This window comes from Protopterus annectens, chromosome 8.part0 (assembly GCF_019279795.1).
Source record: "Protopterus annectens isolate FY-2018-M chromosome 8.part0, PAN1.0, whole genome shotgun sequence".
NCBI lineage: Eukaryota > Metazoa > Chordata > Ceratodontiformes > Protopteridae > Protopterus > Protopterus annectens.
The window spans coordinates 185,764,933-185,785,268 of record NC_056741.1 but is presented as its reverse complement, the minus strand read 5'-3'; the positions used below and the strand labels follow the sequence as shown (position 1 = coordinate 185,785,268).

The 20,336-nt window shown below is 42.5% G+C and overlaps 1 protein-coding gene across 1 annotated transcript in view; it reads left to right on the top strand.

The window, feature by feature from the left end:
- Positions 1 to 20,336, top strand: part of LOC122808183 (deleted in malignant brain tumors 1 protein-like) — a 294,916-nt gene that overhangs the window by 137,171 nt on the left and 137,409 nt on the right. The gene's annotated exons all lie outside the window — the stretch shown is intronic.

Sequence of the window (20,336 nt, the reverse complement as noted above, 5' to 3'; positions counted from 1 at the left end):
AATAGCCTTGCATCAGACTTTGTGCCCACTGAATGGTACACCGCAACAGTTATCCCACTCCACAAAGGGGAAGCCACCACTGATCCCGGGAACTATCGACCTATTAGCCTGATGAGCCTGGTCTGCAAGGCCACGGAAGGTATCATCATGGAACTCATAAACAAAGACATTAGTAACCTCCAAACTCTGGATCCCACCCATTTTGGGTTTGTGAAAGGCAGATCATGCCTCCTGAACCTGATCGACTTCTTTGAGGCAGTCACCAAAGCCGTAGATGAGGGTAAGGTGGTTTACACAGCCTATATTGACCTCACCAAGGCTTTCAACACCATCTCCCATTCTGGAATTATAGCTAAACTCACTAAACAAGGTATAAATCCCTATGTCACAAGATGGGTTGTCAACTGGCTCACTGACAGAACCCACGCTGTAAAAGTTGCAGACTCCAAATCTGACCTCAAAGCAGTGACAAGTGGGGTACCACAGGGTTCCGTTCTGGGACCTCTCCTGTTTAGTATCTACTTCTCTGAAGTACAGGCTAACACAGAAGGCCTCGGGCTAATGAAGTTCACAGATGACTGCAAACTAGGAGCCATAGTCAAGTCCCCAAATGATGTGGACATCCTACAGAAGGGCCTCACTGAGACAGATGCCTGTTGTCAAAGCCATGGCCTCAAGCTCAATGCCAAAAAGTGCAGTGTCATCTCCTTTGGTAAAAACTCTGTACCCATGAACTACCACATAGGCAGCAATCTACTTAACACCGAATGCGTGATAAGAGACCTCGGGACCCAGGTGGATAGTAGTCTCTCCTTTGATAGTCACATCACCACAATAGTCAGGAAGTCCTTCTATGTGGCACACCTCTTCATAAAAGGGTTCTCATCCAGGAAAAAAGAGGTCATTGTTCCCCTCTACTCTACACTCATTGGACCCATTATAGAGTACAATGCCCCTTTTGGAATGTACCTCACAAGACATCTGCAGCAGCTGGAAAGGCCACAGAAGTACCTCACAAAGAGGATTACTGGCCTCAAACAAATGCTCTACATTGACTGCCTCAAAAAACTCCAGCTTTACTCCATAGCATATCACCTACTCCGAGGGGATCTCTGCCTAACATATAAAGCTATGTCAAACCCAGAGCTGTTGGACATGCTACACATAAAGAAATCCCAATCCCTCCGAGCTACACGCTCTTAGGACATAAACCTTGTCACCACAATAAACAGGACATGCTGGAGGGATAGATTCCTGTCCCGGAGACTTCCCATACTCTGGAACAGGATACCCATCTATGTCAAGCAAAGTTCTTCATTAGCACTCTTCAAGAAAAATCTTGATGAGTGGATGGGAAATAGGAAATACAACCCGGGGATCACTTCTGTGTCTCTGCTTGACAGTGGCACAGGAAAATAACTTTCTTGGGTGGCATAAGCCAGGGAACCTTGTTGGCTAGGCTTATGTAGGCCCTTGGGCTGATAGCCTAGTACCTACTTATGAACCTATGAACCTATGGTGAGTGGAGGTGCGGAGATCATTAATAAATATATTAAATAGAAGATCACCCAGGATAGAGCTCTGAGGGACACCTGTAGTAACTGGTTGAAAGAATGACTAGATTTGTTGCCATTTAATGGCTTGCTGGCTTCCAGATAGATAACTAGGAAACCAGATGGAGTATTGTGAAAGTTCTATTGAAGAGAGTTGAACGAGTGGTGTGAGACAGTATCAAATGCCTTTTGACAAGTCTAAGAATGTGGTGGTTGGTTTATTATATTGGTAAAACGTAGTAGAGCAGTAGTGGTGCTGTGCAGGGGCCTAAAGCCATGTTATGATTCTGACAACAGGTTATTTGAGGATCAGATGCATATAGATGCATCTCTCTCATATTTTGGAGAGGAGGGAGAGAAGCACGATTGGCCTGTAGTTATTAAACTCTGTAGAGTTGCCACCTTAGGGCAGTGGTATGTAGGAATTTTTCCACAGCGATGGGCCATATTTTTCTGCTATGGACCTATTAATCAGTATGGACACAAGGAAGACTATGACTTCTGTGGTCATTATTAGGTAGTTGATCTAGAGCCATGAAAGTGGTTTTTAGTTTAAGGATCAACCTCCTTATGAGTGAGATAGGTACTGGACTAAAACTGAAGAGCTATGGGTGGATTTGATTGGACAGGGGTACAGAAGGGCCTCACTAAGAGAGATAATATTGATTGTATAAAATAGGAATTATATTGTATGGGGATAGAGTCTGTCATATTGCCTGTTTTGGCAGATGGAGTGGTGATCTTGTCAAGGTGAAGTAGGTTTATTTAGTGATGTACAAAAATGTTTTGGGCTGTTTTTATGTTTGTATTGTAGGCTGGTATAGCATCTTTGCTTATCCTGTTTGACATAGGACTTTGTAAGGTTTCTATGATGCCTAAATTGCTGGAAGGTATTTTGAGTTCTATTTTATACCAATTTTTCAAGGCTTTCTCATTTTTTGTCATGATTTTTTTTTGTTTCTTTTGCTAGCCATGGTGTGGGTTTTGACTTTTCTCTTTTATTTTATGAAGTACTGGTGATAGATTATTTAAGGTCTGTAAAAATATGTTATAAAAGTACTCTACAGTGGTATCTAGCAGTATTGTTCTAAGTACATTCTAGTTATATTGTTTTAGTGTTTTATTGAAAATATCTTTCCTGAAACTGGTTGTATTTCTTAGCTGATTATAGGTAGTATGTTTACCTATGTTATGGTGAGCTGTAATAGCATATGTTGGTATGTGGTGAATTATGCTATCTGAGAGGCCTACTTTTGTCAGTTTATCTGGTTTGTTTGAAACAATCCAGTCTAATGTTGAGTGTCTCCCTGAAGTTTTATTGATTCTAGTAGGTGTGGCTATTAATTTCCCAAAGTTGAAAAAGTTTACTAATTCAGTGGGGGTAGGAGAACTGATGAGTTGCCAGTCTACATTTAAGGCTCCAAGTATTATAGTTTCAAGGTTAGTTTGTTGGGATATCCAATACATGATGCTTTCAGCAGTATTGATGTTATTTATGGTGGTATGTAAATTGCTGTTAAACATATACCCCAGGATTCAATAAAGCTTACATGGAGCTAAACTCTGTGTAAGCATAGTGGCATGGCTCGAACATTACTGTGCGATCCAGTAAACAAGGCTGGGGCTGCACAAGCCTCCCAGCGCTATTCCAACAAAGACACCATGGAATAATGCTATTCGCCTCATTTGCTGGTGAAAAACATGCAAATGAGGTGAATTAGCGATTCAGCAAGCAGACAGGCATCCGTGTTGGAGCTATGTCTGCTGCAGAATTGTATTCAGTCACTAACCGTGTACATTTCTGCAAAAATCAAAACGGGGGCGTGACAGCTCAAAGTAAAGCATGTATTAGGAGTATTCGGCATGCCAATGGCCAAAGTTATGGCCATTGGCATGCAAAAGTGTTTTAAAATTATAAAATCCAAAAATTCTTTTGGCCAATTTCGTCCATTTAAGAGGAGCACAGTGGTTCGTAAATGAGATTGTGTGGAATAAAAAAAAATGTATAAAGGCAATTTAATGTGAAAAATGAATTTTGCAATTATAAGGGGCAGCAGGCAGGCTCATAATAACAGGTAACAGTGATAGCTTAGGGACATAGGCAGCAGTGTAGTGGTGTAACTAGCGTCTAAGGTGGTGGGGTATGCAAATGAGCCAAATTTATTGAATAACAAAATGGGGACCATTTCTACATGCATCTAACCATGTCAGAACTATAATACAGTGGTGTAAGCAGGAGAAGCAGCTGACATGAAAAGGGGGTGTGGCATGCTTGCTGTAAGCACATTGGAGCTCTTCAGCTCCTATTTGTGCTCATCAAAGCACAGCTAAGCAAGGGGGTGTGTCTGAGGCTTCTTAGTTGTGCTTAACTCCTTCAAGAAGTGATGAACATGTTCATGTCCAGGGGAGGGCCTTTTCTGCTCAGCAATGTTTACACTTGCTAAAACAGTTTGCATGGAGCTCCACAGGGGTCAAACACAGTGGAAATAAAAAAAAAAAGGAAATAGCAGAATAAAGGTAATGGACTACAAATCACTAATACAGACTCTGCCACTCACAGTGGTCCATTCAAACCACTCAATAATATAGCTGCCAGGTGGAATGTATCATAGTTAGTCAATCACACAGACAGCATCTGCAGCACACCAGTATAAAGTATGCAAACACCTTTCAGTCTGTTTTCCCCACAAACCCTGCACCATTGGTGTACACAAGTAGGAATTTTAACTGACAAAATGTTAGAGGGTGCTGCTGCTTTGCTACATATGTACATGCTACAGAATGAGGGCAGTGATGAAGATGCTTCTGACAATTGCCCTAGATCAAGGAGGAGATGTGTGTTCAGACCCAGGGTAACCTTTTAGGCGCGACATGAGCTGGAGAGAGTGGAGCACTACAGGGTGGACAGGGACATACTACAGCAACTCATCAAGCTGTGCCGGCCTCACCTCAGACCCAGAGCCAGCAGAGGAAAAACCATCCCAGTTGAAATGAAGGTATGTGTAGCCTTAAGAATACTAGCTACAGGTACTTTTCAAAGGACAACTGGGGACATCATGGGGGTCTCACAGGCATTTGCATCCATGGTACTCCACCAGTTCCTGGATGCCATGCGAAAACATGCCAGTAAGCACATGTATTTCACCAGCACCAATGAGGAGAGGACCAGCAATATGCATTTCTTCCACAGTGTAGCAGACTACCCAGAGGTACTTGGTGTCATAGACTGCATGCACATCCACATCAAGGCACCACCTGGTGTAGAGGGTAGAGTCTATGTCAACCTCAAGGGCTATCACTCCATCAAATGCCAGGTCATGTGCAATGCCCAGGGTATCATCATGAATGTGTGTGTGCTGGCAGCCCTGGTAGTTATCATGACTCCCACATCTGGCATGCCTCGCAGCTGTACCAGACATTTGCCAGGGGGGACATCCTGTATGGCCATCTGGTGGGGGATGCTGGCTTTGCACTGGAGCCGTGGATGATGACACCCATCAGAAATGCATGCACACACACACACACACACACACACACACACACACACACACACACACACACACACACACACACACACACACACACTGAAGAACACCATAATGAGGCACACACACAAATCAGGAACATTTTAGAGCATGTCTTTGGGATGCTCAAGTCATGGTTCTGCTGCCTTGACATATCTGTTGGAGCCCTGCAGTACTCTCCAGCCACATGTGCACACATGTTCATAGTATGTGCCATGCTACACAATATGATCCCGTGGAAACAGCTGCAGCTGAAACTTCCCAAGCTTACAGTTGGTACAGTAAGTGTACACACACCTGCTAACATGCCAGGTTGTTGTGCTATATCACATGAAACCTCAGAAATCAGGTCAAAACATTGCCATTATTTCATATAACACATAGCCTGTGCAATCCAACTGAAGACCATACACATCAGTTACAGGTAACATATGGTAAATGAAATAGGTACAACAGGATGGTTGCATGAGTGTGCACACCCCTAGAGTAATACTCTGTTAAAGCACCTTTTGATTTAATCACAGCACTCAGTCCTCTTGGGAAGATGTCTATCAGCATGGCATAGCTTGACTTGCCAATGTTTGCACACTCTCTCTTGCAAAACACCTTCAACTATGTCAGATTGCAAGGGCATACCCTGTGCACTGCCCTCTTCAGATCAACCTGCATATATCCTATTGGACATAGTCGTGGGCTCTGGCTGGGCCAGTGCAGAACGTTGCATGTGTTCTGTTGAAGCCAACCATCTGTTTGTAGTAGGCATGGACACAAGGTCAGAACACAGTTGTCCACCTCTACAATTTCAATGTGATACTCATGCTTTTTCTAGTACCCATGTCTGTGTTTGAGCAGTGCCAAAACCAGTAGCTTTAGAAGTGTGACTCTGTTGGATGCACAGAAACTAAGGTTACACACATGTACAACATGTACAGCTTATTTACCTGATGTTTTGCATTCCATGTCAGTTGTTATGAGGCAGCCAGTTACACCTACCCATACATACATATGCACAGGTAATACCTGATATACATTTCTGTTCTTTGTCAGTATGGCACACTGAAATTACAGTCTTACTGCTCAGTCAGTCATGTCAACCTGTTAGGGCAGGACATCTGGAAGACACCGCACATACATGGTGGGCTTTTGGCCAACATTAGTGACACTTTCTTCATATTGCTGTAACACATACACATCATTTGATAGTGCAGTAGCCTTTGCATTCACAGACATACCCTGGAGGATGTCTGATGCTCATATGGCAGGCAGAGAGGAGAAAGGCTGGGAGTGTGGTAGTGAGGGTTGGAACTGTTAATGTTTTGAGTATGACTGGCATGGGGACAGCGCTAGCTAATATGATGGACAGAGGAAAGGTGGATATATTGTATGTACCACAGACCAGATGGAAGGGGTGTACAGCTGTGTGTACTGGAGTCAGGTACAAAAAGTACTACCATCATGTGTATGGGAGGGAATCTGGTGCATTATGCCAAGAGGGTAACTACATCCAAGCTAGTAAGGAAGGTGAGTAGAACAGGGCTTGGTGTGACATCTGTACAGAGGAAAGAGGACAAGGAGACCTGGTGGTGGAATGAGGAAGTACAGGGAGGGTTTGGATTAGTGGCCTAATGGTTAATGTGTTTACCTTACAAACACAAGGTGCAGGGTTTGAATCTCACAGGGGATAATTGGCTAGGCTTAAAATGGCTCACAAGGGCAGTTAGCCTAGTACTAATCTATGAACCTAATCTATGAACCTATAAGAGTGTTTGTGGAGGTGATAAGAGTGTCGGGTAGAGTGATGTTAAGGAGGCTGGGAGTTGATGGTGTAATGATAGCAGTTATTAATTGTGTGTGTGATGAATGAGACAGACATACTTTGGTGTGGTTGGATGAAGTGGTGATGAGTGTACCCAAGCGTGAGATAGTGGTGATTGGAGCAGATTTCAATGGGCATGTTGGTGAAGGGGACAGAGGGGATGCACAAGTGATGGGTAGGTATGGTGTTAAGCAAAGGAATGCAGAATGTAAGATGGTGGTGGAGTTTGCAAAAGAAGTTGGACATAGTTGTGGTGAATATGTAGTTTTACAAGACTGAGGGGCATAGGCTGACATACTAGAGTGGTGGAAGATGCACACAGGTGGATTAATTCTTATGCAATTGGGCCTGTTTGAAGGGGATTTGTAACTGTAAAGTGGTGACAGGGGAAAGTGTAGTTACGCAGCATGGAATGTTGGTCTGTGGGATGATGTTGGTGATCAAGAAGAGGGGGATGAGTGTGAGGGCAGCACCATGTATCAAATGGTGGATACTGAGAAAGGGTGATTGTGAGGTTGAGTTCAGGGAAGAGTTAAGACAGACAGTGGGAGGCAGTGAAGAGTTAGCAAATATCTGGGTAACTACATCCAAGCTAGTAAGGAAGGTGAGTAGAACAGGGCTTGGTGTGATATCTGCACAGAGGAAAGAGGACAAGGAGACCTGGTGGTGGAATGAGGAAGTACAGGGGAGTATATAGAGAAAGAGGTTAACCATGGAGAAGTGGGATTGAAAGACAGTTGAAGAAAGTAGACAGGTTTATAGGGAGATGGGGTGCATGGCAAAGAGAGTGGTGGCAAAGGATGAGGAATGGGCATCTGAAGGGTTGTATGTAAGGTTGGACACCAAGGCTTGAGAATAGGACCTGTACCAATTGGCTAGACAGAGGCATGTAACTTGGAAGGATGTGCAGCAAATTAGGCTGATAAAGGATAATGGTGGAAGTGTACTCACAAGCGAGGAGAGTGTGTTGAGCAAGTGGAAACAGTACTTTGATGGTCTGTTGAATTAAGAGAATGAAAGAGAGAGAGAAGGTTGGATGATGTGGGTATGGGGAATCAGAACATGCAGCAGATTATCAAGGAGGAAATAAGGATAGTTATGAAGAGGTTTAAGAATGTAAAGGCTACTGGTCCAGATGACATACCTCTGGAAGCATGGTGGTGTTTTGGACAAATGGCAGTGGTCTTTTTAACCGGATTGTTTGCTGTAATCTTGGAAAGTGAGAGGATGAGTGAGGAGTGGAAAAAATGTGTTTGGGTACTTATTATGAAAATAAGGGTGGTGTGCAGAGCTGTAGCAACTACAGAGGGATAACATCAGTCAGTTACAGCATGAGGTAATGGTAAAGGGTGGTGGAAGCTAGGTTAAGAAGGGGGTGAGGATTGCTGATCAGCAGTATAGTTTCATGCCAGGAAAAAGCAGTACAGATGCGATGTTTGCTCTGAGAGTGTGATGGAGGCTTACAGAGAAGGTTGGAAGTAGCACCATTGTATCTCTGAGGATTTAGAGACAGCATATGACAGGATGCCTAGGGAGGAGTTGTGGTATTGCATTAGGAGGTCAGGAGTGACAGAGGAATTCATAAGAATGCTACAGGATATGTACAAAGCTAGTGTGACAGCAGTGAGTTCTGCATAGGGAGTGACAGGTTCATTTAAGGTGGAGGTGGGAGTACATCAGGGATCTGCAAGGTGCCCTTTCTTACTTGCAGTGGTGATGGACAGGTTGACAGACATGATCAGAAAGGAGTCCCCCTAGACTGTGCTGTTTGCACATGACATTATGTTCTGTAGTGAGAGCAGAGAACAGGTTGAAGAGACCCTGGAGAGGTGAAGGTATGGTCTAGAGAGGGGAGGAATGATGGTTAGCAGGACAAAGACAGAATATATGTGTGTGAATGGGAGGGAGGATAGAGGAATGATGAGGATGCAGGGAGTACAGTTGCAAAGGTGGATAGGTGAAAATACCTGGGAACAACAGTTCAGAGTAATGACGAGTGTGGGGGAGAGGTGAAGATGAGAGTACAGGCAGGATGTGGGTGGTGAAGAAGAGTGTCAGGAGTGAATTGTGACAGATGAGTACCATTAACAGTGATAGGGAAGTTCTACAAGAGGGTAGTGAGACCAGCTATGTTATATCGGTTGGAGACATTGGCATTGAAAAAAAAAGGCAAGAGCCAGAGCTGGACCTAGCAGAGTTAATGATGTTAAGATTTGCACTGGGTGTGAGGAGGGTGGACAGGATTAGGAATAAGTATGTTAGGGGGTCAGCCCAGGTTGGACAGCTTGGGGACAAAGCCAGAGAGTGACAGGATTATGTTGGTTTGGACATGTGATGAAAAGGTATGCTAAATATATTTGGGAAAGAATAAGGCTGCCAGGTAAGAGGAAAAGAGGAAGACCTAAGATAAGGTGTATCAGTCTTTATTAATGACCTTTACTCTGCCATTCCAGATGCTACATGCATACAATACGCATATGATTCCCCATTGATCTGCTCAGCCTCCACCCCATCTGACCTGCATATACTATCCCAGAAAACATTTAACACAGTTGAGAACTGGCTCTCATGCCGCCATTTGCTCTTGAACCCTAAAAAAATGAACTACTACTTTTCTCTATCACTCACAGGTCAACACCACTTTCCTTTACAATTTCCTCTAATAATGGAACTGTTATTTCCCCAGATAACCATACTAAGCTCTCAGGGGTAACTCTTGATAATAACCTTAAATTTGACATGCATATCAATCAAACCATCAAAACCATTAATAAAAAACTGGGCTCCTGATATAAAAATAAACCTTTTCTTACCCCACTAGAAAGGACAGCCATTGCCCACACTCATCTTCCCTCCGTCCTTTTCTATGCCTCCTCCATTTTCACTAATTTGAATAAATCTGAACTGTGAAAACTCTCAAACTGTTATAATCACTTTGCTAGATTTTCCACTGGCTCTACTTACAGAACTCACCACTGTCAAAACCTTAAACCACTAGGATGGCTAGAATTTACTAGCTCACTTCAGTATAATCAACTTGTAGTAGCCCACAAAATTCTTAACCAACCAGATAATACCCCTACACTTAAAATCATTATTTATCCCCACAGGAACACGAGGCCACTGCGATCTTCTAACAAACTACTAATTCAAACACTCAAAACTATCAACTCAGCTGGCGACTCCTTGTTTTCTAACTCATTTGGCAAAATTTGGAATTCACTTCCAGCTGATCTAACACTAGAACAATCATTAACCCAATTCAAGAAAAATCTCAAACAGTATTTCATGACACACTGGCTTTGCCCCTGCCAGAATCCAGACTAACTCTTCCCATACTTAAGTATATGAAACAGTATTGTAAGGAATACCTAGCTGCTTATATCTGATTGTAACCGTATAAGATTCAGCTATGTCTGAAAAAAATTGTTTTTAATGTTCATGCTTAATTTCAATGTAATGTTTTTAATGTTGGAGCTTTTCTCTCCAGGCCTCTGCCGAAAATGAACATGTATCCAATCGGATTATCCCAGTCAACAAATGTAAAATAAAATAAATAAATATGTGGTGATAGAGGACATGCAGATGGTTGTTCTGACAGAGCAAGATGCAGAAGACTGGAAGACATGGAGACAGATGATCTACTGAGGCGACCACTAACGGTTACATCCAAAAAATGAGAAGGTGATGTTGTAGTGTCAGTGTTCACAGGTTTACAATTATTTGCCAGACATAACACAACTCTTGATGACACAACTACAAATATGAGGCACACATATGGTCAATGTGCATAACACTGGACAGTTGAATGGTATGAGTTCAGTATATCACATGTAGTTTAACACACACAGCTGTGACAATATTTCAGTATGCAAATACCCTGTAGAGGTCCATCACATGTCTGAGACAAACATGTATATCTTGTTTGTATTAACAATTAACATATGGATATCTGCGACATCCCAGTAGCTGGCCTAGCAGTGTCACAGTCAGTACTGTGCAACACATACTCCAGTAGTGGTCATATGTGAGCCATCCTTTCTTGGGGTGACTCAGGGCCATGAGCTGTGTTCTATGTCACTGTGACAGACACAGATGCTATGGCCATAGGTTCTGCTCAGCAATATATCACTACAGCAGGTGTTGTTGAGACATAATATTTTTTGAACGTCCTATGTTCCACGTTTACATACCCCCTACTACATTCCATTACATGCTTAGTTGTTTGACATACTTGTTTTTTTTTTTTTTGGTTCAGTTGGTAGAATCCATCAGTTTCAGAGTGTCTGTCTGTTTGTTTCTCTCTCTCTCTCTCTCTCTCTCTGAGACAGATGTAGGATATACATCTGTTTTGTATAGGCAGTAGCTTTTCTTTTGTAGATAATGCTGCTGATGGCCTGTGCACTAATTGGAGTCCCCCATTTGCTAATTGCATGTAGAACAGCTGTGGTATCATTACCATACCCAATAACATGGAAACACACTTCTATAACTGAGTACTTCATGTAGGCATTGCCCCTTTTCCTTGAATGTGAGGAGGATTTCATGGAGGTGTGTGACAAACAGCATCATAGAGGGTAGTTGGAAATATATCTTGCAACAAACACTGTGGAGACAGCCCCACAAACTGGGGAGTATGTTCCGGAGATAAGGACAGAATGTAAGTATTGCTGTTATACAGTTGAAGTAATGCTAGTTTGACAGGGTTTGTGTGGTTATGGCTGCTCTACATGAATTTAAGTCTGATAGTGTTATGTGGTTGACATACCTATCAACTGTAGGGCTATCTGCAAACTGGCCAGAGTTTGGACTCATATTTGGTGTGTTACTCACACATTTTTTGCCCTTGGAAATTCAGTAGCATACTCTGAGGATAGCAGTCAGTAAATGCTAACATCCATGTATGGTTCTGACTTCATATCCCTCAGAACAGAAATGTTACAACCCTGTTGCACCAGTAACTTTCTCAGTGTATAACAGCAATATGTCAATAATGCCCCTGTGTTTAGGCCTCTGCCCCTACGTATGTCAGGCTTTGCCCAGATGTCATACAGTAAGAGGTGAATAGGTATAGTATATCATTATATAGTGACTTCATTCCTGATATTATCACCAGTGATGTATCAGACTGCTGGACATGTTATGTGTTATGAGGACAAACCCTGGACATTCTGTGGGACTCAATACAGTTGAGAGGAGTGTGTATTTCTGGCATTTGTTGACAGACTGTCAGGATTGTGTAGCAGTGTATTGTGAAAATGTTATTTAGCCTGTGTCGGGATCAGGGTAGATGTAAGTGTTATGGGTCCTTTTCTATGTGACTTTGCATCCTGGTCCAGTTTCTGATGCTCTATCAACTGTATATGTTGGTAGGGGCAGGCTGACACATGTCCCATACCACAGTCAGGTGTCAAATGACACTGTGAATTAGGCCAGTATATGTAGGGGTATTGTGTGAGTGGCAAACATGTTGATGATTTTTTTAATACAGTCCATATACTCTACTGTTCATGTGGCTTACCAGTATGTCACTTTAAATGTGGTGAGATTGTTTATATGTCCAGAATTCTTGCACTAAGAGGTGGAGAGGTATGGTGCTAATATATGTTATATTCCTTTTTTGATATATATATATATATATATATATATATATATATATATATATATATATATTTATATTACAGTATATATGCATATATTCCATATGTATTTGTTTTATATGTATAGCTCCATATATCTGATGTATATACTTTTTCATATTTATATATCACCATATACATCTATATGTGTATCTTTACATATACTAAACATGACTGATTCCATATTTTGTTCCCTACTATTCTATACTTGTACTGAATGATATATTTGAAAAAGCAGCATTCATTATTACAGGACAGATGGTGTAGTGATATGGTGCTCTGACTATGGTGTAGAGGGTTCTGGTTTTGACACTTGGTAGCGCTGATTATTTTGCTGTTAGGCAGAACAGTGGCTAATGGATACAGAATGATTAAGGCACTTTTAAGCAGTTGTAGGCAGGTTTGTGTGGGTTTGTATGATGGTATGCGATGCCAACATACGGGTAAATTGGAAACTGCTTTATCTGTTTAGGCATCGCTTAGCATTGTGCAAACCCGCTTACTCCCCTTACTGCTGCTTACTGCTGCTTACTCCCACTTATGCTGTGCTAATTTCTTTGAAAGAAAAGAAAAAAAGGGGTGATACGAAAGTGGTGAAAAAGGGGGCACACAGAGGGAAAAGCAATATGAGAGATAGCTAGGGATATGAAGGATGGGTGGATGGAAGGTCCATAGCTGTCCATTTCTGATACAGCAAAAGCTGTGCATTTGTATAGAATTTGGAGGTGAATCTGGACACTCAAATCCCCAAGGGAGAGCAACAGCAATGTGTTGTTAAGCAAATTAGACCAGATTACATGTGTCCAGTGGACACATGTGCAAAATGGACAGCTATATATGGGGTGACATTTTATTTTTGTGGAACAGATTGCCCTTTTTTTTTATAAGGTGAGAGTAAGATGTTGGGGAAGGATAGTAGGTACAATTGGGGAGATAAGTTGGGTAGGAAGACAGACAAGACAGATAAGACAGCAGACAGGGGTGGTATACAACACAAGTGGGGGGTAAACACCTTGAATGGGGAGGGTGGTTGGGAGGGTCACCACTGCACCTTCATGGCTCTGAAAGTGACTGTGCCTGGGGCTGTGCAGAAGGGCAGACTGATCCTCAAGATGTGCCAGATGGCCCTCAAGCTGATCACCATACTCTGAACAGAGGTACTGTGCACCAATCCCCAGGCCTGACTGAGGGTGATGGTCTCCTCTCCTCCTCTGCTCATGGGGGGGATGAGCCCCATCCCCTGAGGCAGTTCTACCCAAAGATGGTGCAAGACCAACAGAAGAGGAAGGTCTGGGTTAAGTCCCAGACGTGCTGGGCCCAGTGCCATGGCCAGATGAGGCGGGACAGGTTGATCCACCAGGATCTGCCTTCCCAGACATGCTATGGTGTTTCAGTATAAAAAATATGTTGGTTTGTCAAGAACAATACATTTCAGGATTAGTTATAACAGCATGCAGGGGTGTTCAAATTAACCCCATAAAAAAGAATTGAAACAGATGCATAGCAAACAGAACACATGCATATATGAAATCACAGTAGGCATTATAACAGCATGCAAGTAACATTGATAGCAACAGGCCACCAATGATAGTATTTGAACAGAGAACATTAATATTCAAATGGTTCAATATTTGTATAAAAATAGGACACATGTCCCAAAAGTAGGTTTGGTGATGAACATACCCATTTAATGTGTATGAAGTTTTGTTAGATAGGGTGGGGGAGAGAAAGAGAGAGATCAATTAACAACTGTCTAGGCTTCAGTTATCAACAACTGTACAGATCATTACTCTACTCATTAATCTCCATGGATGACCTCACTGTATATCTACCTATGGCCTGGGGGTGGACAGTGGGATTGTTGTGCACAGTGTATTTGTTAAGCCTTCTTACAGCTAATAGACACATAACAGTACCTGACAGTTTCTACACATATTCACATCTTCACAGTTACATTTGTGACACTGACAGGAGTCCCTGGCACTCATGCGTGGGAGGTGTGGTACTAACATACTCCATTAGGATTTCTAGCTTTCTCCCTAGTTATTAGCAGCAGTGACCATTAGCTTTGACAGTGTGACACTTGAGGGACATGTAACAGAATAAAGTGCTTGATGTATGTACTTATCTTGCTGTCATTTGCAGCCTTAGGGTTGGACAGAGGATATATTAAACACAGAGTGTGTTGGTAAAGACTTCTTACATCTATTGCAAACATTTCCTTACCTCGCAGACCTGTAAAGGTAATTTATGTGAATACTACCTGACTGTTTATACAAATATTCACATATTCTTGTTTGACAATATGCATTCAGTGTACTACCACTTCCAGGATTTGAACCATGCCTGTTTGTGCAAAAAGGTACACCACAGCTGTGTTTCATCACAATGAGCTACTAAGAAACTGCTGCCTCATGCTTGACTTGTGTCTCCCTAGTACTCTCTGGTTTGCACAATCTGACCTTGTTGTTAGACAAATACCCTAGATAATGACAACTGTACTGCAATTTCCAGACAGCAGATATGTGTTACGTTTTCAGTAATAGTTGCATAAAACAGTTATTTTCTACCAGAACACACCTAACTATGCAGAACTTGTACACATTTATATTCCTACCACAACATGACAAAGTAGACACAACAGTCTAGGGGTTTTATTTTTATTCCATGTTACAGAGACCTTTATTCAACTGATAACAGTCCTTTATTCATTGCACACAGTACACAGTTTACCTAATAGTTGTTGACAATCTACTACTTTCTGTTTATTTGCCCTGAATACTACAAGCTAAATTTTTACTCACCAGCCTCCTGGCACATCCTTAGCAGCCTACTGGCATGTGCATCATTATGTGTAGACCTCTCATCTTCAGCTGTACAGGAGATGAATTAACATTTATGCATACTTATTAGGTACATTCTCAGGCTGGACTTTGCAGAACACTAATTGATACTGATATTTACACACTTCAGGGACATTCCATGCCTGTGGGTCTTGGCTCTGCTGGTCCAAGTGATCCCTCTTCCTACGCTTCAGGTCAGCATGCTGGACCTGCTCATCAGTCAGAGGGATACCAGAAGCATTGGTGAGGTCATGTGCAAGACGGTCCCAGGCCTCCACTTTGCATCGGGAGACCTCGTACTGGTTCTGCAGCAGTCTCCCTTCATGGTCTTTTACAAGGAGTCCAACCATGACCCTGGACTCCTGAATGACCCAATACTGTGCCCAAAAGTGCACACCCTCACCTATGTCAGCCATAGTGCCAACAGTGATCAGCTATAACTAGTCTATGGTTGTATTCCCACCTGTGGGATTTAAATAGGGCTGGATTCCCACCCTTTGCTGTGATTGGCTGATTTTGAATATGCTGAGCTAAGCTAAGTGACATGCAAACCTGCTTAGCTAAGAAAAGTATTGCTTAAAGGATTAGATGCTAAGCAGTGCTTACCAGTGTGCACATTTGCTTAGCTACGCTAATTATTGCTAAGCATTTACATTTAAGCAATGCTTACACCTGCTAAGCATAACTGAGCATAATTTAGCATTGTTCAGCTTTCATAAGCTCATAGGTTCATAGGTAGGTATTAGGCTACTGGCCCAATGGCATTATTAAGCCTATCCAAAAAGGTTCCCTGGCTTTTGCCACTGAAGAAAATTATTTTCCTGTGCCCCTATTGAGCAGAGCTACAGAAGTGATCCTGGGGATGAATTTCCTATTTCCCATCCACTCATCAAGATTTTTCTTGAAAAGTGCTAATGAGGAGCTCTGTTTGATATAGATGGGAAGCTTGTTCCAGAGTATGGGTAGTCTCTGGGACAGGAATCTATCCCTCCAGCATATTCTGTTTATTGTGGTGACCAGTTTTAAGTCCCTAGCGTGTGTAGCTAGAGGGTTTCTTTAGGTGGAGCTTATCCAGCAGCTCTGGGTCAGACATAGCTTTGTATGTTAGGCAGAGATCACCTCGGAGTAGGCTATATGCGACGGAGTAAAGCTGGAGTTTTTTTGAGATTGTCAGCATAGGGCAACTGTTGAGGCCAGTAATCCTCCTTGTGAGGGATTTCTGTGGCCTTTCCAGTGGTTGTAGATGTCTTGTGAGGTACATACCAAAAGGGGTGTTGTACTCTATAATGGGTCTAATGAGTGATGACTAGAGGGGAACAATGACCTCTTTTTTTCCTGGATGAGAACCCTTTTGAGATGAGATGTGCCATGTAGAAGGATTTCCTGAACACTGTGGTAATGTGATTATCAAAGGAGAGACTACTGTCTACCTGGTTCCTAAGGTCTCTTATTACACTTTTGGTGTTAAATAGACTGCCACCTATGTGGTAGTTCATGAGCACAGAGTTTTTACCAAAGGGGATGACAATGCATATTTTGTCATTGAGCTTGAGGCCATGGCTCTGATACCAGGCATCTGTTTCAGTGAGGCCCATTTGTAGGATGTCCACATCATTTGGGGATTCAATTATGCCTCCTAGTTTGCAGTCATCTGCAAACTTTGTTAACCAGAGACCATCTGTGTTAACCTTTACTTCAAAGAAGTAGATACCAAACAGGAGAGGACCCAGGAATGAACCCGGTGGTACTCCACTTGTCAATGGTTTGAGGCTGGATTTAGAGTCTGCAACTTTCATGGTTTGGGTTCTGTCAGTGAGCCAGTTGGCAACCTATCTTGTGATGCAAGGATTTATACCCAGTTTAGTGATTTGTCTATAATTCCAGAGTGGGGGATGGTGTCAAAGGCCTTGGTGAGGTCAAGATAGGCTGTGTGAACCTCCTTACCCTCATCTACAGCTTTGGTGACTGCTTCAAAGAAATCTATCAGGTTTAGGAGACATGATCTGCCTTTTACAAACCTGAACTAGGTGGGGTCCAGAGTTTGGAGGTTACCAGTGTCTTTGTTTATAAGTTCCATGATGATACGTTCCATGGCATTGCACACCAGGCTCGTCAGACTTATAGGGCGATAGTTCCAGGGGTCCATAGTGGGTCCCACTTTGTGGAGTGGGAAAACTGTTGCTGAGCACCATTCAGTAGGCAGAAAGCCTGAGGCAAAGCTATGATTGAACATGGAACTTAGGTGGGGTGCCAGTTCATTCTGGAGTTAGTGTAAAATGCAGCCTGGGATGTTGTCCGGTCCCATGGATGCTGTGTTCTTGGCTTTAGAGAGTGCTGTTTTTACCCGCATAGTTGTGATTATAGGGTCTATATTACAACATAGAATGCTTAAAACAGCGAATGATGTGTAATCGACCCTATTTCAGTGAAAGCTGAAAATGTTGACACCTAAGAAGAGTGATTTCTTTCCTATGGAAAGAAATCGCTGTTCCAACCAAAAAAAAAAAAAAAAAACAGTAAACAGTTCCAAACACATACACACTTACCTTAACCCTAATTCTACCCCCACCAAAAAAAGTAAACAGCTGAAAACATATATGCACTCAACTCAACCGTACATCTAAAGCAAAAAAAAAAAAGTAAACAGTTTAAAATATATGCACTTACCTTAACCCACACCCTAACCCTAATGTCAGTGACTGTTGCACATTTACATTCGGGTGCTATACCGGATAAGGGAATCTCTGAGACAACACTACAGTGCAGAACACGGCAAAGTAAAGAAGCGGCCAAGCGACTTCTTTCCCAGTTCGCTATTTAGGGGTCGATGAAAATGCATTCAACAAAATGTGTTTTCGTCTTTCTAATAGGAACCCGTGATTACAGGGACTCTGCATTCTTCCAGTATACATATGGGCCCATTAGAGGGTGGGGGTAGAGTTAGCAATAAAACTATCTGCCAAGATGTTGGCAATATCAGTTGGATTTGTAAATTTCATGCCATTGTGCTTTTTTTTCAGAGCAGATCTGGGTGTTGCCATTGAGATTCCTGACATAGCTATTGAATGCTTTGTGGTTGTCCTTAGAATCAGTGGCAATTTTGTTTTTGTAACTAGCTTTGTAGGATTTTATGAGGAATCTCAGCTTCTTGCTGAGGCTGACACAGGGAACTCCTCAAATCATGGGATTTTACTCTCTCTTTTGCAACAGCTTCTTTCTTCCATTGTAGAGTTTGTTTATGGCAGGGGACCATCAGACTGGCTTCCCTTTTTTGGAGAATAGCATCTTGGTTCTGTTAGGGATAGCTCGATCCATGCACTTGCGTAAGTGCTTATAGAGTGCATTTGTGTAGGATTCGGCAGTTGTGACTGTATTGTCCACCTGCATGGGTGTCGTGAAGCTTGCCACTTCTGTTTTAAGAAGCAAGAATTTGGCTTTGGAGACATTTTTTGCTGTGGTTTTCTTAATGAGGGGTGGAGGTGAAATGTGGATATCTATTGTGATTAGCTTATGGTCGGATCTGACAAATGAGGAGTTGACCTCAGGTGTGGAACACTGGTCGCGCATGTTGGTTATGACTGCGTCTATGATATTGTTGCCCCTGGTGGGGGTGTGGATAAGTTGATCCAGGGCATTGGAATTTATGAATTCCAGAAAACGTTGAGCAAAGGAGTTGGTATATGAGTAGTTTTCCCAGATAACTGAGTGGTTGTTGAAATCACCCATTATTATTGTGTTTGGTTGGACCTTAATATTTTCCAGTATATCAAGAAAGGAAGAGTGGGAATCCTGGAGCATGGTGGGGAGCATGGTGGGGGATCTGTAGCAGGCTACAATTTGGATTGCAGTTTTTCCCAGAGTTATTTGCACTTAGATAATCTTGCATGCATTATGCTGAGCAAATAGCCTGGAGGTGTGGATATACTTAATGAATATGGACACTTTTCCGCCTTTAGTATTTTGGTCCAGGTAAGATGGTCGAAAGGTGTGGTATGAATTATAGTCTGGGAATGCATGAGTGCTGTCTGGAGCCTTGAACCAGGTCTCATTCACTGCACAGATATCAATGTTCTCCATTTTAAGGAGTGCCTCGAGTGAGTGCATTTTGAGGTTTAGACTTCTAGTATTGAGTAGCATTACCCTCAGTTTTTACTTGCCTATACCATGTTACAGTGGTGAATTTATCCTTTGAACCTTGCCTAAAAAGGCACTATAGGGGCGGCAAGAGCCTTGGTCAGTGCCCAGAATCCCAAGGGTGACAGGTGCAGGCTATTTCTGGCAAAGCATTGTGGTCTGTCGACCATGTCATCCCAGGCAGACAGATACTGGATCCCCTTCAAATGATACCAGAAGCTTAGACAATTCTTGAAGTCAATCATTTTGTCCTTGTACTGTGGTATCATTCTTGGCATTGGCAGGATGCTACTCAGGGCTAGGGTCATACCGGCTTCAGCTACAAGATTGGATAGCTCTTCCATGTCTTTTTTTATGTAGTCCAGGGAGGTACATCTCAGGTTGTTCACACCAACATGGACAATGACAGAGTCAAATTTGTACTTGTCAACCTGCATATATCGTATTGGACATAGTCGTGGGCTCTGGCTGGGCCAGTGCAGAACGTTGCATGTGTTCTGTTGAAGCCAACCATCTGTTTGTAGTAGGCATGGACACAAGGTCAGAACACAGTTGTCCACCTCTACAATTTCAATGTGATACTCATGCTTTTTCTAGTACCCATGTCTGTGTTTGAGCAGTGCCAAAACCAGTAGCTATAGAAGTTTGACTCTGTTGGATGCACAGAAACTAAGGTTACACACATGTACAACATGTACAGCTTATTTACCTGATGTTTTGCATTCCACATCAGTTGTTATGAGGCAGCCAGTTACAACTACCCATACATACATATGCACAGGTAATACCTGATATACATTTCTGTTCTTTGTCAGTATGGCACACTG